Genomic DNA, 16,409 nt, shown 5'->3' with positions numbered 1-16,409 from the left:
AAAACGACAATAAAGACAAGCCGGTAGGCGGACATGGGTAGTCGATCAAGTCGAATTTAGTCGTTTTTCAGCTGTTACCAGCCAACAAAAGTGTCCATAGCAACGGTTCTTTCTCACACTTAACTAGGACATACCATGAACCTACCATGCCAGTTTCATGTCTATCTGACTCATAGTCTCTGAGATATAACGAACTTCGTTTTTTTTATTGTTTTCGACCAGGGTTCATTCAAAGTCTATCTTCTCCGACAGTTTTCATAGGATCCGGCTGGAAATTTTTGACAATATGGCTGAATGTACTGCCCACAGTCGCTCGTGGCCCGATTTTTGATTTGACAAAAAAAATGTTTTTTATGATTTTTCAAAAATTTCAAAAAATTTCAAAGTCCCGTTGCGAGGCAACGGATGGGTCCATAGCAACGGTTCTCATTTGCACACAATTGGTCATGGTATGAACCTACCAACCAAGTTTCATCGAAATCGCCATTTTAAATACTGATAATAAGGGTAGAACAAATCTCAAATTTTTTTTTTTTTTTCGACTCGATCGACTACCCAATAAACATCGACGGAAAAAGTGATAAGGGTAGAACAAATTTCAAAAAAATGTTTTTTTGAAAAAACTTTTTTCGACTACATCGACTACTCAACAAACATATCGACGGAAATACTGATAATAAGGGTAGAACAAATATCAAAAAAAAATTTTGAATTTTTTTTTTTCGACTCAATCGACTACCCAACAAACAAATCGGTAGGCGGATATGGGTAGTCGGCCGTTGCGAGGCAACGGAGGGGTCCATAGCAACGGTTCTTTCTCACACATAACGAGGACATACCATGAACCTACCATACCAGTTTCATGTATATCTGACTCATAGTCTCTGAGATATAACGAACTTCGTTTTTTTATTGTTTTCGACCAGGGTTCATTCAAAGTCTATCTTCTCCGACAGTTTTCATAGGATCCGGCTACAAATTTTTGACAATATGGCTGAATGTACTGCCCACAGTCGCTCGTGGCCCGATTTTTGATTTTCGAAATTTTTTTTTTAATGATTTTTCAAAAATTTCAGTCCCGTTGCTAGGCAACGGTGGTGTCCATAGCAACGATTCTCATTTGCACACAACTAGGTCATGGTCTGAACCTACCAACCAAGTTTCATCGAAATCGCCATTATATTAACGGAGCACTGGACCGAACAGACATACATACAGAGACAGACAGACAGACAAGCAGGTAAGCGGACATGGGTAATTGACTACCCAATAGAACCTGACGCGATGGGCCCGTTCAATGGGGAATGACCTGAGGATTAAGCACAAGAAAATTCATGATTCTCGCTTCAAGGGTTAATGCTGCAGATTGGTTTTTTTCGTTAAAATACCCCCACATTGAGGTTTTTCGGCCGTTGATAGGCAACGGAGGGGTCCATAGCAACGGTTCTTTCTCACACAAAACTAGGACATACCATGAACCTACCATGCCAGTTTCATGTATATCTGACTCATAGTCTCTGCGATATAACCAACTTCGTTTTTTTTATTGTTTTTGACCAGGGTTCATTCAAGGTCTATCTTCTCCGACAGTTTTCATAGGATTCGGCTGGAATTTTTTGACAATATGGCTGAATTTACTGCCCACAGTCGCTCATGGCCCGATTTTTGATTTTCGAAAAAATAATTTTTTTTATGATTTTTCAAAAATTTCAAAGTCCTGTTGCTTGGCAACACTGGGCTCCTAAGCAACGGTGGGGTCCATAGCAACGGTTCATATTTGCACACAACTAGGTCATGGTATGAACCTTCCAACCAAGTTTCATCGAAATCGCCATTGTATTAACAGAGCACTGGACCGAACAGACAGACAGACAGACAGACAAAAAATGTCAAAGTCCCGTTGCTAAGCAACGGTGGTGTCCATAGCAACGGTTCTCATTTGCACACAACTAGGTCATGGTATGAACCTACGAACCAAGTTTCATCAAAACCGCCATTGTATTAACGGAGCACTGGACCGAACAGACAGACAGACAGACAAAAAAATCCAAAGTCTCGTTGCTAGGCAACGGTGGTGTCCATAGCAACGGTTCTCTTTTGCACACAACTAGGTCATGGTATGAACCTACTAACCAAGTTTCATCGAAAACGCCATTGTATTAACTGAAATCGCCATTTTAAATACTGATAAGGGGAGAACAAATCTCAAAAAAAAAAAAATTTGAAATTTTTTTTTTTCGACTGGATCGAACCCAACAAACATATCGACGGAAATACTGATAATAAGGGTAGAAAAAAAAAATCTCAATTTTTTTTTTTTTCGGCTGGATCGACCACCCAACATATCAACGTAAAAATACTGATAATAAGGGAAGATAGATTGACTACCCAACAGACAGACAAGCCGGTAGGCAGACATGCGTAGTCGACTACCCAATAGAACCTGCGCGATGGGCCCTTTCGATGGGGGAATGACCTGAGGATTAAGCACAAGAAAATTCATGATTCTAGCTTCAAGAGTTAATGCTGCAAATTGTTTTTTCGTTAAAATACCCCCACATTGAGGTTTTTCGGCCGTTGCTAGGCAACGGAGGGGTCCATAGCAACGGTTCTTCCTCACACATAACTAGGACATACCATGAACCTACCATACCAGTTTCATGTATATCTGACTCATAGTCTCTGAGATATAACGAACTTCGTTTTTTTATTGTTTTCGACCAGGGTTCATTCAAAATCTATCTTCTCCGACAGTTTTCATAGGATCTGGCTGGAAATTTTTGACAATATGGCTGAATGTACTGCCCACAGTCGCTCGTGGCCCGATTTTTGATTTTCGAAAAAAATAATTTTTTTTATGATTTTTCAAAAATTTCAAAGTCCCGTTGCTAGGCAATGGATGGGTCCATAGCAACGGTTCTCATTTGCACACAATTAGGTCATGGAATGAACCTACCAACCAAGTTTCATCGAAATCGTCATTGTATTAACGGAGCAATGGACCGAACAGACATGCATACAGACAAGCCGGTAGGCGACATGGCTGCTCGCTCGAGATGGAAAGCTGGCCGACGCGACTAGCCGATATTCATGTACATGCTATCAATCAATTTAGCACAATAAACATGATTATCACAGCCCTCTTAGTTTGCGCCCAGAAACCCGCCTTGTGAAATTTCAGGCATGTTTCCAAAGAGACTCCAACAAATGGCAGCCATGGTAATTCCATTTATCTATTTGCTAAATATTTTATTTTTTTTATATGATGCTGAAAGACATTCTCCTTAGGCACAAAAAAACAGGTCCCTCGGAGGTCCAGTTTCGGAGGTATTGATTTTTTTTGTACAGTCCACAATAAGTGTACGATGTACGATAAAGTATTTTAGCTGTTGCTAAGCAACGGAGTTGTGCATAGCAACCATTCATTTTTGTGTACATGCTCGCCACATTGTACACATTTCAGCCAAGTTTCATCAAAATCAGACTCTTTCTCTTAGAGATATTCGCAATTAACCGTTTCTGAAATATTCGACATGTACTCACCCAAAACCTATCTCCGCCTGCAAATATTTTTCGTTAGGGCTGCAAATTGGCATGAAGGGAGCTCGATAGATTGCGCACAGAACTCTAAGCTTCGATTTTTCGATTTATTTATTTTTGATTTTTTTTCGATTTTTTGACCACTTTAAAGGGCCGTTGCTATGCCATTGCTAGGGCCCGGGGTCCCATATTCGAAAGCACAGGATTCCCAGAAATATTGGTCCTACCTACCAAATTTCATTGGAATCGGTTGAGTGGTTAGCCCCTCGGCTTGACCAAAGTTTCGCAGACAGACACACAGATGGAAATGTCCAGAATAAGGGTGCTCTAAGAGCAGCCAACAGACAGACATATCGACGGAAATACTGAGAATAAGCGTAGAAAAAAAAAATCTCAAAATTTTTTTTTTCGACTAGATCGACTACCCAACATATCGACGGAAATACTGATAATAAGGGTAGACTACATTGACTACCCAATTTTTGGGCTATAATGAGTATAATCAACAGGCATGGGTGACATTCACGGCATTTTCCAGGAACGTATTCCCCGCAAATAGTGGGGTCCGACTGTAATAACACGATATCTCAAAAGGTTACGGACCAATTAGGACGATGGACAGGTTGGATGTATGACAAGGATGAATCGATTCGATTTTGGTGAAAATCTGAATCCGGATCTGAGAATTTTTAAAGTGATTCTTCACCACTGATGGGGCAAAAAAACAAACAAACAATATACTGTATAGCATATCATCTCAAAAAATTGTGGATGATTATGTCAAAACTCGGTGGATGAGTTGGGTAGGTGACAAGTCGATCAGATTTTGATTCAGGTCCGGTTCAGATCCGGCTTATCAGTGGGATACAGAACATAAAATGTTCAGCCTGGTAGAGGTACGTGCTCTACCGAGTGGTTCTAGTTATTCTATGCAGATTACTGTAATTAGAACTGTAGCCAACTATGGTATATGAGGATACAACTCTCATATACTGGAGTTCTAACTCTACCATTTTTGCCTGGGGTAAAAGAGGGTAAGGGAACTGATCAATGTATGCACAGTTGCAGTTTTCGAGACTGTTGAACATGCAGCAGAGGCACAGGGTGATGAACAGATGCAACATATTGTTACGTCTGAGGGGGGGTATGTATTCAAAGGGTAATTAGGATGTTTAATTAGGTATGCCATGCTGTTCGAGTTTACCAGGATCTCGATGTAATAAGTAGCAATTCAGTGGTGATAAGTTGTCTAGTAAATGTCCATTTCTTCAAGGGGGAAATGATAATTGTCACGTAATTAGATAGGGACACGGGTTAGGGTAAGTGTGTTTGCGTAAACCCTGTTAGTATTCCCTGGAGGCTTGCCATGACGTCACAGGACAGTGCTGCGGATGGCTCCGCCCCGTGATCACGATTGGCGGAAGGCGATGGCGGAGGGCCAATAAAACGGCTCGATTGGAAGTGACGAGGACTCGAGGATAAAAAGGTTCTGTTCGGGGAAAAGGGGTGGGAGGAAGAAGATCGGTAAAGAAAAACCGTTTTGGTGGAGGCTGTTGTGCTGGGAGCGTGCTGTTTTGTTGGGCTGATTCGATCCTGGATTCATCGTGTCTCGTGGCCTTGCTGTGCCTCGTGCCTCACCTCGGTTGGCTCTGGGGTTCTGCTGGCTCGGAGTACAGGGTCGAACGGCGGGTGGACCTGCCTCCCTCTCCTGCTCGCAACTTGGCGCCAGAACTGGCTCCCTGGCGGCTGTGAGCGGACTTGCGCCGACACCAGGAGGTCGACAGCACCACGGTGTCTCCTGCCCCTGACGAGCGCAATGCCAGCTCGTCCGACGCCAATCCAGGGACTGTTGCGTCTACACCACGGGCCAGCCTGACCACCAGGACCAGCTACGTTTTGTGTGTGTGTGTGTGTGTGTGTGTGTGTGTGTGTGTGTGTGTGTGTGTGTGTGTGTGTGTGTGTGTGTGTGTGTGTGTGTGTGTGTGTGTGTGTGTGTGTTTACCTGGCGCCTTAGAGGGTTTGAGATTGGTATATCCATTGGAATTGTTTGTGTTTTCCCCACGCCCAAACCCACACCACAATCCCGTCGAATCGCCCCGGATCCCTCCTCTTGCCGAGTCTTATTATTTCTGGTTAGAGAAATAAACATCATTAACTCAGTGAAAAGCGACTCGTGCCACCTTCCTCGTCCTGTTTGCGGTAGAGCGATTAGAACCGCCATCTTTGGGTTGTAAAGGATAAACCGCCTCCATCGTTTCGGCTCATTCTACGTTAGCGAGACTGTTCAAGTCCCATGGACGCCACAATATACTTCATTGGATGAACAATGACCTGGGGTCAGCTGAGGCAAGATATCACAAAACATTCTTCTGAAACTACTCCAGCAAGTCTAACATCAAGCACCGATCATTCAAGGCAATTAAAGATGAAGACAAACATGCCACTGCCTTTAATGTGCTAGTCGAGGATCTCAAACCTGAACTGAATGCTTGCAAGGCATATGATGTGAACAGTCTCCTTACGAAGTCCAAGTCTATCCTTGATATGCAAGGCGTTTATCCAGAAAAAAAACCTCCAAGTACACTAGACAACATCGAAAGGTCAGGATGATGGAGCATTTTGGGAATGAAGTGGTATTCCATCAGCCCCATATGAAAACAAAATCTGAACTTGTATACGCAAGTGCCATTTCTCTGCAATATGTTCTGAATGCATCATTCCAACATTCAGTTTCCCCTTCTGTCACCAGAGTATATTAGGTCGATGAGCGACTTCCCAAAAAAAGAGAGCGTACTAGGCTTCTGTATCGCACGGAAATGATGATCAAGGCAGATATTGTTCAATATGAAGGGATCAGCATCAAGCCTATTCGAACTACAGACTTGCACCTTGTTTCAGCAAAATCTTTCAGTCCAGAGAGATTTATTGGTTCCTGAGCTGGATCATATTTTTTGATGACAGTGATGATGCGGACGAGTTCCCTCACGATTGCAGAAATCAGTCCGATGAGAGGAGAATCCTCAGGATTTCTTAAGATGGGCTGCATGCTTCATCACATGGAAGAATCAAAACTCTCAAACACACAAGTCTCGCTGTGACAGTTGGGCACATTACAGGATCAAAACAGCTGATAACTATACTAAACAGGATGGGACACTGTTCCTCTTCTGAGACAGAGATATTATATACTGGGCTTTCCAAGGAGGTTTTGGCTAGATCTGAAGAGCATGGGGTTGTCATTCCTTCCCATATTTCAAAGGTCTGTGAACATCACAAAAGGCAACTAAGGTTATTGAGGTTATTGAGTCAAGAATGGAAAGCCAACAAAAATTTAGTCCATGATGGTAAACAAAGAACCAGTATCAAGAGGTCTTGTAGATATTGTTGCATGTTACTGTTCCAAATCTGCATGTCACCAGTCCGACTCTTCCTGCAGGATGAACGGACTTCCCTGTGCTGAAGTGCTGAAGTGAAGGTGAGGACTGTGAAAACCCCAAGAATGATTTGGATATTGATAACGACGAAGATGATGCTGGGGATTAGAGAACCCATCAATGCGAATATTGTACGGATACCGGTGGGGTACAGTATGTTTTACGTATTGGTAGGATAGTGGAGTATTCAACACCAACAGAGCATTAGTTGTGGGGTTGGCCAAGGAATATTTATCCTTTCTAAGTGCATTTATTATACAACTAGCGTTGATCGGCTCATTACGCTCGCTTCTCCACATGCCACTACAGAGACTGATGTCACAGATTTGCTGTGTTGTCATGATTTACACCAATCATAACACAAACATTTATTTTGTTCAAATTTATTTGTAATATTGGTGATATTATATTTATTTGTAATTTATTGGAAAAAAGGTCGAAGAAGTCTAAAGATCCAACAAAAAAAAGGTTTAAAGGGTGAAGAGATCTAAAGGTGTTAGGGTTGAAAGGGTCTTAAAGGAAAAAGAGGTCTTTAGGATCTTAGGGGTCTTGGCAGTCAAAAGGGTCAAAAGGATAAATCAATAAATCAAGAATACCCTATATCGCCAAATCACTTGGTCACTGTAATGTCCAAATAACAGTTTTGTCGCTCAAAAGGTGCCTTAGATGACAAAGGAAATAAATAAGTAATTAATAAATGATAATAATTAAGTAATTAATCAATTAATTAATATAAAAAATACCGTTTTTGCCAAAGCACTTGTTCACTATTGTGCTCAAATTCCAGCTTCTCAGCTTAAAGGATGGCTGAGATATCGCTCAGACAAACAAACAAACGAGAAAACAAACGGAGTGAAAACTAAGTAGCCCTTTCGGCATGTCATCGTGAGGGTGCCCAGCGATGATGTCATGCAGCTCCTGAAACTGGAATAGAGAGGGGCGGTGTACAACAAAAGTTAGATTCCACAAAATGGCCATTACATGATCTGAGTTTCTCAAATATTTTACTTCACATCGTAATTATGGAAAGCAAATACAGTTTAGAGTCAAAAGAAAATTTTATGGGGACCAAATTACCCAGTTTCATTTTTATGGGAATGAGAGAGAAATGACTGTGCTCACAAACTGAGAGTGCCAAAGGTGCAAATCACTACCTTGGGGTGAGGTGGGGGTGGTCTGGAGCCACGTAGCCATGTAGGCTCAAATCGATCAATCAGATTTTGTAGGATAATAGCAAAAGTACCCATGCCCAGTGACAGGAAAAGCTAGCCGTGGTGGTGGTGAGAATAACCAGAGAGGGTGACAGTCAGGTAGTTAGTTGTCCGGGGAAATTCAATCCATCCTGCAGCCCTCAACTTCACCAAAGGTGGCGCTATCTAACTGCAACAGTGAGGAACTACATCCCATCACTTTTCCTGGGTGTTCCCGGGGTTTTCTGGTGACCTAAGGAGTCACTAACCCCGCTTAAACCTGGTTTGTACAACCTTTTACCTCTGACAAATTTGGTCCAAATTAGTAGAGGTGGAGGAGTGTATAATGTAACACACAGACAGACAGATCGACATTCATAGTTATAGATGTAATGGGCTTTGGGAATGACAGGAACCACACACTCCATGAATACATGGCCGAGTAGGTCAGTAGGTACACAGGAAGGCAAGACAGGATGCCATGGAAGATGTACTATTGTTGTGGTGCCGGGTTCGGTAGCGAGGACGACCGCCAGACAGAGCAGTCGGGCCGTCTCCTACCGAACACCGGAATTGAGAGGTCATCACCCTGGATAACTCCGGAGTCGACGGGTCACTTAAAGGACCGTGGTCGCCAATATTTCGACGGCATGAGGTAGGGTCCACTTGTCTAATTCCAATTTACCTAAGTACCCACGCCGTCTAACTACTGGGGAAGCCACACCCTCGGCTGACTTTGTCCGAACCGAGTCGCTATCACCGACTCGGATCCGGCGTAACCGAGCGGAAGTTACTAAAGCCGCGCCAGACCAAATGAACACTTACGGCACAGACAGCCTCACTATTTCTCAAGCCAGGACCGTGCTGGGTCAATGGTAGAAATGACAGGCAACATACTGGAACATTTAACAAGAGGGTTTATTTATAAGGGAAGGAGACACAGAGCAGACTTAACCATGAATAAAATGCAATGTATAAATGAGCAATCAACACTTATACAATTCTACTTAACAGACTGGCGCCACACACACACCCAAAATAAATGGACCCCGTCGGGTCTTTATTGGACCCTTCAGCTCGGGGGGATAGTTCAGCTGGGGGGACAGAGCCTGGCCGGGTACCTGTCCGCCTCATGTGGTCACACTGACTCCAACCCACCACGGTGGGACTCAAACCCACGACCCAGAATCCACGAGCCCACGATCCTGGCTGCCACGAACGACGATCGAACACCACGGTCCTGGCTGCTCGACCACCACCACCACGAGGAGCCCCTGTGGAAAAGACCACAGACCACGACCGCAGACGACGATGACGACAGACCAAAGGGCCAAGAGCAAAGACGACGACAACGACTCTACTCTACTCTACTCTCCTCTTGACAACGACTCGCCACCTTTTCTTATCCGTCCCTCCCCTCCCCCCCCCCCGGCAGGTCGAGGGAGCCGCGCTGAGGTAACACCTCCAGATTGGACGAGGGGTTGTCGGGTGATCAGTGGCATCCCTTTGTTGGTCGGGCCGAACACTCCATCTGGCTAAGGCAGAGTCGGCCCTGAGGTGATAAGCCTCCTGATTGGAAGAGGTCCGGTGGGAGGGGGCAACGACCACCCTCCCCCCGTGCGTGTCTGAGAACCCAGACGGAACAACCAGGGCAGAACCCTATTCTCCATCCACCCTTGTAGCGGGGAGGGGCAATTTCGGGTCGGCTGTCAGGCCGGCCGCTGTCGATTGGACAAGCTCACGGTGGGCGGAGGGAACCTCACCCCTGTATGTGACATGTTGCACGTGAGCAATGGATGGCGAATGTGTGAGAACGAAGGATGGATTTAAGATGTAAACCAGAGAGTTGGTGTCAAAGCCACCCAATGTTCGCCTGTTTATACATTTATCGTTTTTAAAAGACTAGTCTAATAATATTTTTTATTTTATTTTAAAGCAATATATGTATTTGTATATTGTAATCAGTAAAAAAATAGTGTGGTAGATAAAAACATTAGAAAGGAAAAAACTTTAACGTTGATGTGCGACAAAAAAGTTAAGTTCAAAACAGGTCAAAATTTTTTTTTTAAATTGAAATTATTATTTTATTTCAACTTCACTACATCAATAATATGCCCCAAAGGAACCTCCATGCCAAAGATCAGCATCCTCGTACACATATTAATGAATGGCAAGCTTCTAAATAACTTGTACCAAAAACTTTAACGTTGATGTGCTACAAAAAAGTTAACTTCAAAACAGGTCAAAAATTTAAAACATTTGAAATTATTTTTTAATTTCAACTTCACTACATCAAAAATTAATATACCCCAAAGGAACCTCTCCATGCCAAATATCAGCATCCGAGTACACATATTAATGAATGGCAAGCTTCTAAATAACTTGCACCAAAAACTCTAACATTTTCACGCTCACGCTGACGCTGACGCTCACGCCGGGGGTATCGCTATATCTCTCTGTTCTTTGAACAGGCGAGCTAAAAACCTGACCATAAAAGAAACCCACAGTGCACACATGAAATTAACCCATTAGACAGAAGGACGGGACCCTAACTATATAACACATACTTATCTAAAAAACTGAACTGCGGGGACTGCTGACTGTCTGTGTGCAAGAGGCTTCCAAATCCGTAACACTATGACACGGGAGACAAAAACACTGGGTAGGACAAGGCGGGATGAAACATGACCCCATAAATAAATACACATATTTGAATGATGGGACACGAGATGGAATATTTCTGCTGCCTGTAGAGTATACCCTCCATTAAGGAGAATGAGAAAACTCTGAAATGCAAGAAGACATGTTTATTCAACAAATTATTTTAAAAACTGGTCATCAGGAGCAAAATACTGTATGTATGTATACAGGCTATTGATGTCCCACTGACTGACTGGTGAAGACATTGCATTTGACCACAAGTACCATCTGCCACATGGATACATTGTGTTACGTCCACCATTCATAACAGGGAAGCACGAATGCTGTTATATACAATGAAACCTGATGGAATGGGTGAATTTTCTTCTGGGTCGACAAATTAATGTGGCAGGACAGTGTGCAGTGCAATTGTTGGTACACCTTTCGACCATTATGTACAACGTGTTTCAATAAGACGAAGAAAAATGTATAGCCAATGGAATGACAGGTGAGTCAGGTTAGAAAAAGGGTGAAAAAGAAAGAGGGGGTGGCGGCAGGTGGAGAGGAGGGGGTGGCGGGCTCGAGGGAGGGGGTGGCAGGGTCGACGGAGGGGAGTGGCAGGGTCGACAGAGGGGGTGGCAGGGTCGACAGAGGGGGGCGGCAGGCTCGATGGAGGAGAGTGGCAGGCTAGAAAATGAGGTGAACTTGATAATAAAATAGGTGGATGATTAAAAAAACGGAGGTGAGGGCAAAATAAAGAGGGGCTTTAAAAAAGTGGATTGGGAGGGGGGATGAAAAGGATTGTGGGTGGGATGCTGAAATAAGATGGAGGGCAAAAAAAAAAAAAAAAATTGATGGAATGTGAAAGGAAGGGGTCAACAGCTGAATAGAGGTGGAGCACGAAAAGAGGTAGAGCATAAAAAGAGAGGTGGAGCGTGAAAAGAGGTACAGCATAAAAAGAGAGGTGGAGTGCGAAAAGAGGTAGAGCATAAAAAGAGAGAGGTGGAGCATGAAGAGAGGTGGAACACAAAAAGAGGTGGAGCACAAAAAGAAGAAGTGGAGCTCAAAAACAAGAAGTGGAGCTCGAAAATAAGAGGTGGAGCGTGAAAAGAAGAAGTGGAGTGCGACAAGAGGAGGTGGGGTGCGAAAAGAAGAAGTGGAGCTCGAAAACAAGAAGCGGAGCTCGAAAACAAGAGGTGGAGCTTGAAAAGAAGAAGTGGAGTGCGACAAGATGAGGTGCGGTGCGACAAGAGGAGGTGGGGTGCGACAAGAAGAGGTGGAGTGACAAGAAGAGGTGGAGTGCGAAAACAAGAAGCGGAGCTCGAAAAGAGGTGGAGCGTGAAAAGAGGAAGTGGAGTGCGACAAGAGGAGGTGGGGTGCGACAAGAGGAGGTGGAGTGACAAGAAGAGGTGGAGTGACAAGAGGAGGTGGGGTGCGAAAAGAAGAAGTGGAGCTCGAAAACGAGAAGCGGAGCTTGAAAACAAGAGGTGGAGCTTGAAAAGAAGAAGTGGAGTGCGACAAGAGGAGGTGGGGTGCGACAAGAAGAGGTGGAGTGCGAAAACAAGAAGCGGAGCTCGAAAACAAGAGGTGGAGTGTGAAAAGAAGAAGTGGAGTGCGACAAGAGGAGGTGGGGTGGGACAAGAGGAGGTGGAGTGACAAGAAGAGGTGGAGTGACAAGAAGAGGTGGAGTGACAAGAAGAGGTGGAGTGACAAGAAGAGGTGGAGTGACAAGAGGTGGAGTGACAAGAGGAGGTGGAGTGACAAGAGAAGAGGCGGATGGCTGAGAAGAGGTGGGAAGCGAAAAGAGGAGGTGGAGAATGAAAGAAAGGGCGGAGTGCAAAAATAAGAGGCGAGGAGCGATGAGATATCTGAATGTAAAATATATATGAACGATAATAGATTTTCGGGCTATAACGAGTATAATCAACGGTAAAACACGTTTGAAAAGCTCCAAAGCCGAGGGAAAAACCGTGAAGAAAAAGCCATTATTCCAGCAATCATCGCCATTAGGAGCGGCTGACGCGACAGACACTGAAACACAAAGACAAAAGCGAAAGAAGATTCCAAAGTAGGATTTTCTAGTGAGCGAGGTGAGCACAGAGCCGCCTGTAGGCTGACGCTCGTTTCTCTCCGACGCTTTCGGAACGATAGAGGGAGACAAACGGTGCCGTGAGAGACGCCGGGACCCCACCGTGACACCTAGAGGCTGCAGGCCGTTCTTGCAAGCGCCTTGACGATGAAAAGCGCCCCCCGCGTCCGATTCGTGCCTCGTCCCACACCGACCCGCAGGCCGCAGGTCCTGGACCGTCGGCCCAATCTGTGTGAAGGTTCGTCGGACGCTTGAAACAGCGTTGCGAAACGAGTCCGATTGTAGTGAAGTTGCTCAAAATGTCGCAAACATACCGAGGCCGGAGGCCAGTCGGCGCACAAAATGGCGGTTCGCGCGCCACTGCGCATGCGCGGCCCGGCGGGAGTGCTCGCGGGACGATGAGAAGGCGGCGCGAGGATTCAACGATGAACTCAAGGGTTGGGAAATGATGGCGATTACAATGAAACCGTAAAAACATCGGGAAGAGACGTTAGACTGTGGAAAAACGACAAATGATGGGATCATGAATTGGATATTCTGCATCAAATTGCTTTGCGTTACATATTACGCCCTCCCCGCCCCCTCTCCCCCCGAAAAAAAACAAACAAACCCCAGGTCTCCAACGCCAGTGTTCGGAACACGATGAAGACCTGCGTTGGTTTCTTCAAAATTAAATACTCGCGAAGGACACCGCGGGATCACCGCCATCCAACGAGTGCTGGCAGAAGGGACGGACCGTACATTGATGAATCACCTCAACAATGAACCACTCCGGGATGGTGGTTTTGGTTTATACCTGGGCCAGGATTCGAACCCAGGTAAGAAAGCTTAAAGGTGAGTGAGTGTACCTCAACTATCGACTTAAAGGTGAGTGAGTGTACCTCAACTATCGACTTAAAGGTGAGTGAGTGTACCTCAACTATCGACTTAAAGGTGAGTGAGTGTACCTCAACTATCGACTTAAAGGTGAGTGAGTGTACCTCAACTATCGACTTAAAGGTGAGTGAGTGTACCTCAACTATCGACTTAAAGGTGAGTTAGTGTACCTCAACTATCCGGCTTAAAGGTGAGTGAGTGTACCTCAACTATCGACTTAAAGGTGAGTGAGTGTACCTCAACTATCGACTTAAAGGTGAGTGAGTGTACCTCAACTATCCGGCTTAAAGGTGAGTGAGTGTACCTCAACTATCCGGCTTAAAGGTGAGTGAGTGTACCTAAACTATCGACTTAAAGGTGAGTGAGCGTACCTCAACTATCCGGCTTAAAGGTGAGTGAGTGTACCTCAACTATCGACTTAAAGGTGAGTGAGCGTACCTCAACTATCCGGCTTAAAGGTGAGAGTGTACCTCAACTATCGACTTAAAGGTGAGAGTGTACCTCAACTATCGACTTAAAGGTGAGTTAGTGTACCTCAACTATCGACTTAAAGGTGAGTGAGCGTACCTCAACTATCCGGCTTAAAGGTGAGTGAGCGTACCTCAACTAACCGGCTTAAAGGTGAGTGAGTGTACCTCAACTATCGACTTAAAGGTGAGTGAGCATACCTCAACTAACCGGCTTAAAGGTGAGTTAGTATACCTCAACTATCCGGTTTAAAGGTGAGTGAGTGTACCTCAGCTATCGACCTAAAGGTAAGTGAACGTACCTCAACTATCGACCTAAACGTGAGTGAACGTACCTCAACTATCGACCTAAAGGTGAGTGAGTGTACCTCAGATATCGACCTAAAGGTGAGTGAACGTACCTCAACTATCGACTTAAAGGTGAGTGAGCGTACCTCAACTATCCGGCTTAAAGGTGAGTGAGTGTACCTCAACTAACCGGCTTAAAGGTGAGTGAGTGTACCTCAACTATCGACTTAAAGGTGAGTTAGTGTACCTCAACTATCGACTTAAAGGTGAGTGAGCGTACCTCAACTATCCGGCTTAAAGGTGAGTGAGCGTACCTCAACTAACCGGCTTAAAGGTGAGTGAGTGTACCTCAACTATCGACTTAAAGGTGAGTGAGCATACCTCAACTAACCGGCTTAAAGGTGAGTTAGTATACCTCAACTATCCGGTTTAAAGGTGAGTGAGTGTACCTCAGCTATCGACCTAAAGGTAAGTGAACGTACCTCAACTATCGACCTAAACGTGAGTGAACGTACCTCAACTATCGACCTAAAGGTGAGTGAGTGTACCTCAGATATCGACTAAAGGTGAGTGAACGTACCTCAACTATCGACTTAAAGGTGAGTGAGCGTACCTCAACTATCCGGCTTAAAGGTGAGTGAGTGTACCTCAACTAACCGGCTTAAAGGTGAGTGAGTGTACCTCAACTATCGACTTAAAGGTGAGTGAGTGTACCTCAACTAACCGGCTTAAAGGTGAGTGAGTGTACCTCAACTATCGACTTAAAGGTGAGTGAGTGTACCTCAACTAACCGGCTTAAAGGTGAGTTAGTATACCTCAACTATCCGGCTTAAAGGTGAGTGAGTGTGCCTCAGCTATCGACCTAAAGGTAAGTGAACGTACCTCAACTATCGACCTAAACGTGAGTGAACGTACCTCAACTATCGACCTAAAGGTGAGTGAGTGTACCTCAGATATCGACCTAAAGGTGAGTGAACGTACCTCAACTATCGACCTAAAGGTGAGTGAGTGTACCTCAGATATCGACCTAAAGGTGAGTGAACGTACCTCAGCTATCGACCTAAAGGTGAGTGAACGTACCTCAGCTATCGACCTAAACGTGAGTGAACGTACCTCAGCTATCGACCTAAACGTGAGTGAACGTACCTCAACTATCAAGCTAAACGTGAGTGAACGTACCTCAACTATCGACCTAAACGTGAGTGAACGTACCTCAACTATCGACCTAAACGTGAGTGAACGTACCTCAACTATCGACTTAAACGTGAGTGAACGTACCTCAACTATCGACTTAAACGTGAGTGAACGTACCTCAACTATCAAGCTAAACGTGAGTGAACGTACCTCAACTATCGACCTAAACGTGAGTGAACGTACCTCAACTATCGACCTAAACGTGAGTGAACGTACCTCAACTATCAAGCTAAACGTGAGTGAACGTACCTCAACTATCGACCTAAACGTGAGTGAACGTTCCTCAACTATCGACCTAAACGTGAGTGAACGTACCTCAGCTATCGACTTAAACGTGAGTGAACGTACCTCAACTATCGACCTAAACGTGAGTGAACGTACCTCAACTATCGACCTAAACGTGAGTGAACGTACCTCAACTATCGACCTAAACGTGAGTGAACGTACCTCAGCTATCGACTTAAACGTGAGTGAACGTACCTCAACTATCAAGCTAAACGTGAGTGAACGTACCTCAACTATCGACCTAAAGGTGAGTGAACGTACCTCTCAACTATCGACCTAAACGTGAGTGAACGTACCTCAACTATCGACCTAAAGGTGAGTGAGTGTACCTCAGATATCGACCTAAAGGTGAGTGAACGTACCTCAACTATCGACCTAAAGGTGAGTGAGTGTACCTCAGATATCG

General features: G+C 44.7%; 1 protein-coding gene across 8 annotated transcripts in view; it reads right to left on the bottom strand.

Moving 5' to 3' along the window:
- Positions 1-13,247, bottom strand: part of CTCF (CCCTC-binding factor) — a 114,928-nt gene extending 101,681 nt beyond the window's left edge. For 4 of the 8 annotated variants that reach the window (XM_085888908.1, XM_085888915.1, XM_085888913.1 and 1 more), the window contains exon 1: positions 12,996-13,247. The gene's annotated coding sequence lies outside the window, so the exon portion shown is untranslated. Of the gene's footprint in view, positions 1-7,717; positions 7,885-9,285; positions 9,439-12,995 lie in introns of those variants that run through there. The other 4 variants (XM_085888909.1, XM_085888910.1, XM_085888912.1 and 1 more) reach the window with 4 other exon arrangements.
- Positions 13,248-16,409: the final 3,162 nt, after the last annotated feature.

The sequence above is a fragment of the Eptatretus burgeri genome, chromosome 7 (assembly GCF_056783735.1).
Source record: "Eptatretus burgeri isolate ZD-2024b chromosome 7, Ebu_testis_v1, whole genome shotgun sequence".
Classification (NCBI taxonomy): Eukaryota; Metazoa; Chordata; class Myxini; order Myxiniformes; family Myxinidae; genus Eptatretus; species Eptatretus burgeri.
This window is presented reverse-complemented; position numbering and strand designations above follow the sequence as displayed.